Here is a 6,199-nt window from a genome sequence, read left to right as displayed (position 1 = left end):
CTTGGATTTGCACTCAAGAAATCTGCGCCCAAGGGGCGCTGCAAATCAGGGGCCTTTGTGGGGCCTCTCTGAAAAGCTGAGCTGTTCAGCTCAAAGAGAATGAATCCTGCCCTCATCCTAGAGCTGGAGAGCCACAGGCAGCTGGGTAACTGAATGCATGTGCCAGGCCCTTTAAGGCCTGTGAATGAGGCTGACTGCAGTGAGGGGCCAGTGATCCACGTCTGGGGTCCCACCAGGCTGTGCACAGGGACCAAGGGGAGCAACTCTCCCTCGTGACGTTCAGACAGCATCTTCCACTGCACAAATGGTCGCTGTTCTCTGCAATAACTGTGCACAGTGCTCCGCTTCCAGGCATGCCCTTATTGCCGGCTGCAGCAGGCACACACCTCTGGGGCTGGGCCTTTGCTAACTGCTGCCATCACAAGCCCATCATCACTAGGACTAGCGGGAAGAATTGCTGCCTGAGACTGAGAGAGAAGCACCTCCCTGGAAGTATCCACTGGAGCAGGGGGCTAGCCCCTGCATAAAGTACTCTGAGGCCAGGCTAGGATCACTCCAGCCAGCCCAGGCCAGGGCTTGCAGAGCATGCACCAGCCTTGACGTGCTTGCCCAAGGCACTGAGGAACACTGTGTAAACACCTCTTTGCCAGAGGCACCCCTGTTTCTCTCTCCGAAGGTGTCGGAGTCCCAGGAGAGCCTTGCATTGGGCACTCAGCACACTGATGAGAGGATCCAAATGCTGAATCCCTGTGGGCTTTAAGCCGCTGGAGTCTGAACAGAGCCCAGGCACTGCCTTTACTGGGGGTCTCTAGACCCACTCTTGGGGTGCAGATCCTCTGTCTTAGCACCCCCTCACCATTGCTCTTTACTAAATTGCACACAAAATGCACAGGTCTATACAAAAACACTAAACCTCCATGGGTTTCAGAGTGGCAGCCGTGTCAGTCTGTATCAGCAAAAACAATGAGGAGTCCTTGTGACATGTTAGAGACTAACACATTTATTTGGGCAGAAGCTTTTGTGGGCTAAAACCCACTTCATCAGATGCATGGAGTGGAAAATACAGAGGCAGGTATAAATACACAGCACATGAAAAGCTGGGAGCTGCCTTACCAAGTTGGAGGTCAGTGCTAACAAGCCAATTCAATTAAGGTGGAAGTGGGCTATTCTCAACAGTTGACAAGAAGGGGTGAAAACTAATGAGGTCAATGTAATCAAGGTGGCTCATTTCAAACAGTTGACAAGAAGGTGTGAGTATCAGCAGGGGGAAATTAGTTTTTGTAATGACTCATCCACTCCCAGTCTTTATTCAGGCCTAATTTGATGGTGTCCAGTTTGCAAATTAATTTCAGTTCTGCAGTTTCTCGTTGGAGTCTGTTTTTGAAGTTTTTTTGTTGAAGAATTGCCACTTTTAAGTCTGTTATTCAGTGCCCAGGGAGAATGAAGTGTTCTGCTACCGGTTTTTGAATGTTATAATTCTTGATGTCTGATTTGTGTCCATTTATTCTTTTGCATAGAGACTGCCCGGTTTGGCCAATGTACATGATGGGGGGGCATTGCTGGCACATGATGACATATATCACATTGGTAGATGTGCAGGTGAATGAGCCCCTGATGGTGTGGCTGATGTGGTTATGTCCTATTATGGTGTCCCTTGAATAGATATGCGGACAGAGTTGGCAACGCGGTCTGTTGTAGGGATTGGTTCCTGGGTTAGTGTTTTTGTTGTGTGGTATCTAGTTGCTGGTGAGTATTTGCTTCAGGTTGGGGACTGTCTGTAAGTGAGGACTGGCCTGTCTCCCAAAGTCTGTGAGAGTGAGGGATCATCCTTCAGGATATGTTGTAGATCCTTGATGATGCACTGGAGAGGTGTTAGTTGGGGGCTATAGGTGACGGCTAGTGGCGTTCTGTTACTTTCTTTGTTGGGCTGTCCTGTAGTAGGTGACTTCTGGGTACCCTTCTGGCTCTGTCAATCTGTTTCTTCACTTCACCAGGTGGGTATTGTAGTTTTAAGGAAGCTTGATAGAGATCTAGTAGGTGTTTGTCTCTGTCTGAGGGATTGGAGCAAATGCGGTTATATCTTAGAGCTTGACTGTAGACAATGGATCGTGTGATGTGGTGTGGATGAAAGCTGGAGGCATGTAGGTAAGTACAGCAGTCAGTAGGTTTCTGGTATAGAGTGGTGTTTATGTGACCATCGCTTATTAGCACCGTAGTGTCTAGGAAGTGGATCTCTTGTGTGGACTGGTCTAGGCTGAGGTTGATGATGAGGTGGAAATTGTTGAAATCCTGGAGGAATTCCTCAAGGGCTTCTTTTCCATGGGTCCAGATGATGAAGATGACATCAGTGTAGCACAAGTAGAGTAGGGGTATTAGGGGACGAGTGCTGAGGAAGCGTTGTTCTAAGTCAGCCATAAAAATGTTGGCATACTGCGGGTGCCCATAGCAGTGCTGCTGACTTGAAGGTAGTCATTGTCCCCAAATGTGAAATAGTTGTGGGTGAGGACAAAGTCACAAAAGTCACAAAGGTCAGTCACCAGGTTTGCCATGACATTATCAGGGATACTGTTCCTGACGGCTTGTAGTCCATCTTTGTGTGGAATGTTGGTGTAGAGGCCTTCTACATCCATAGTGGCCAGGATGGTGTTTTCAGGAAGATCACCGATGGATTGTAGTTTCCTCAGGAAGTCAGTGGTGTCTCGAAGATAGCTGGGAGTGCTGGTAGCTTAGGGCCTGAGGAGGAAGTCTACATAGCCAGAGAACCCTGCTGTCAGGGTGCCAATGCCTGAGATGATGGGGCATCCAGGATTTCCAGGTTTATGGATCTTGGGTAGCAGATAGAATGCTCCTGGTCGGGGCTCTAGGGGTGTATGTCTGTGTAGATTTGTTCCTGTGCTTCTTCAGGGAGTTTTTTGAGCAGATGGTGCAGTTTCTTTTGGTAGCCCTCAGTGGGATCAGAGGGTAATGGCTTGTAGAATGTAGTGTCAGAGAGTTGCCTAGCAGCCTCTTGTTCATATTCTGACCTATTCAGCACCCCCTTTGTCAGCCTTTTTGATTATGATGTCAGAGTTGTTTCTAAGGCTGTGGATGGCATTGTGTTCTGCATGGCTGAGGTTACGGGGCAAGTGATGCTGCTTTTCCACAATTTCAGCCTGTGTACTTCAGCGGAAGCACTCTATGTAGAAGTCCAGTCTGTTGTTTCAACCTTCAGGAGGCAACATCGAAAGTAGGATTCTGGGTCACCTCAGAACTGTCTCATGTTCATGGGGGTGGTGGGGCAGAAGGAGAGGCCCTGAGATAGGACAGACTCTTCTGCCGGGCTAAGATTATAGCTGGATAGATTAACAATATTGTTGGGTGAGTTAAGGGAATCACTGTTGTGGCCCCTTGTGGCATGTAGGAGTTTAGATAGTTTAGTGTCCTTTTTCCTCTGTAGAGAAGCAAAGTGTGTGTTGTAAATGGCTTGTCTAGTTTTTGTGAAGTCCAGCCATGAGCAAGTTTGTGTGGAAGGTTGGTTTTTTATAAGAGTCTCCAGTTTTGAGAGCTCATTCTTGATCTTCCCCTGTTTGCTGTATAGGATGTTGATCAGGTGGTTCCGCAGTTTCTTTGAGTGTGTGGGGCACAATCTCTCATCATAGTCTGTGTGGTACGTAGACTGTAATGGATTTTTTACCTTCAGTCCTTTTGGTACGATGTCCATCTGTTTGCACTTGGAAAGGAAGATGATGTCTGCCTGTATCTGCACAAGTTTTTTCATGAAGTTGATGGATTTCCACTTCATACGGCTAAATTCAGTGCCTTGCATGGTGACAGGTTTCAGAGCAGTAGCCGTGTTAGTCTGTCTCAGGAAAAACAATGAGGAGTCCTTGTGGCACCTTAGAGGCTAACAAATTTATTTGGGCATAAGCTTTAGTGGGCTGAAGCCCACTTGTTCCCTGCCTCAGTATCCTCACCACTCCCGAACATTCTTTGAGCTTGGGTCAGAGTCCTCTGGCATCCAGGGTCCTTCTCCTGCAGTGCAAGGCCTGTCTTCCAAACCATGGAGCCTCGGCTCCCCCCACAGGTCAGCGTGCTCTGACCTTCATGGTCCCGCAGCTAAACTGGGCTCCCACTGCTATGAGCCTGCCCATCTCTTTCTCTCTCCTGCCCAGAACTCCCTGTGCAGCTGTGACTCTTCCCCTCACCACTCCAAACATTGTGGGTTTTAAGGTCCAGCATCAACACCTTAGGGGCTTTCTTCTAGGCTGGGGGGGTGTCTTCCACTCTTCACATGCAAGCCCCTTTTTACAGGGTTGCGGAAAATTGGTTTTCTAGCTTCAGCCAAGCTCCTTAGCCTACCCTGTCATGCGGTTCCAGGGTCTGGTCTGTGCCCCAGCCTTTAACCAGTCTCCTGGGGGTGCCCCTGTAGTGGGCCTGGCCCCAAGGTCTCACACGGTTCCACTGGGGCAAGCCAGTGACCCCGTCTCTCTTCGTGGCTCCCTGCACCGAATCCAGCCCAGCCAGACTCCTGTAGGAGGCCTGTGCTGTCCCCTGTCAGGGCGCAGTGCTCTCAGTGAGTATTCACAGTGACACAGGCAGCCTCTCCAAACCACGGTACCATCGATTGGTCACCTGGCTACAGAATCTGAACACACTGGGGTTAGCTCAGAGAGGCAGAAGTTAAGCCATGGTCCACCCTGGCTAAGCCATGATGGCCAGCCAGACATGACTCATCTCTGGTGGTAGTCTCTGTCCTTGTTCCCGAGTCCCTCCAAAACGGCCACCCCAATTCCAGCCTTCTGACACCCTTCTCTCCAGCTCATTTTCCAAGTCCCACCTGCTGGGTTTCCTGTGTTAGGTGTTGATCATTCAGTCCTTGGGGCGTCTCTCTATCTTGTTGGAGCCTCTGTTGATTTGGGTCAAATTGAGCCAGTTCTTCAATGACACTCTTCATTCCAGAGACAGAGAGGTGACACTCACACCTCCTGTGCTGTTCCAACAGCAGTGTTAGCCATTTTACACCTGCTGGGTAGCAATGCACATACAGAGGGAAACTGAGGCACTCATAGTATTTACACAAATATTACAGAAAATTCCCACTTTGTCATATCTCTTCCCCCTTCAAGACTGAACTGAGCAGGGTCACTTTGACCAGTGAGCTAGGGAAGTTTGAACACACAAACATTATTCATAGATGCCACAGCCTATTTCCAGTATTGCCAAATGTTCAGAAATCACAAGCTTGGCTTTAAAAATAATAGATGGGGTGTTCTTTTTATTGGCCTTCTGCTTTTTGAGCCTTTAGGGTGCACTGGGGTCACATTTGGAAGCTTTCTCCACAGCCACGAGGGCTAGAAACTTACTTTTTCTTTAAGAAGGAACGCTGAAATCATCACATCTCCACTTGACTCCAGGAGCGGGGGCTTTAAGGAAAACAATAATTATCATGAGACTCATGACAAAATCAACGCTGTATTTCCGATCTCTTGGTAGCTGCCCTACCAGGCACTTTCATGATTCCTACAGCACAGTTTCTAATCAATCAAACTTCCAATACACAATCCAGAGCAGTTTCACATCCTCCCTTAGGTCTGGTCTGTTAGATGGCACCAGCAGGGGGCACATGGGGAGTTTTCATGCTGCCCCGCATCCTTTTGCCACCCCAAAGCCATTGGGTTTGAAACTGGGATGGAGTCCTGCCACTGCCTCCGTGCCCTCATCTGCCAGGGAGCGAGGAGGTCAGTAAACCCACATTCCTGCATGTGTCAGCCATCGTGGCTGCACTCTGGGGTGTTCTTATATTATCCCTAGCCTGGGGTAAGAAGTGACCCCTTGAGCATTTGGGGGCGGGGGGGGGGGTCAGTGTAGTTTTGTCCCTCTGAGAGGTAGGTCTTAACCCAGCCATATCTCTGTGGCTCGGGTGATGCAGGGTGCCCCCCACATTGGCAGGCCCCCCCTGGAGTTGTGTTCCAACCCTAGGCTGTGTGTATGCAAGGAAGCCATTTCCCATTTAGGGGTTAACATGTTGCCCTCACCGCAGAACAGAGTCCTCCCCACCCCTGGGTGGGCTGTGATTCAGGGTCTCTTGGTTAAGAGAACCCACCATGGCCATAACCACACTGTGATCACGTGTCCATTACCAGCAACGGCCTTCCTGCTGCTTTACCTTTCTATGGGGCAGTTATGCCCCACTCAGATTCTGCCCATTCTGCCCCACTCA

This window comes from Lepidochelys kempii, chromosome 12 (genome assembly GCF_965140285.1).
Source record: "Lepidochelys kempii isolate rLepKem1 chromosome 12, rLepKem1.hap1, whole genome shotgun sequence".
Taxonomy (NCBI): domain Eukaryota; kingdom Metazoa; phylum Chordata; order Testudines; family Cheloniidae; genus Lepidochelys; species Lepidochelys kempii.
Note: the sequence above shows the minus strand (reverse complement) of the source record.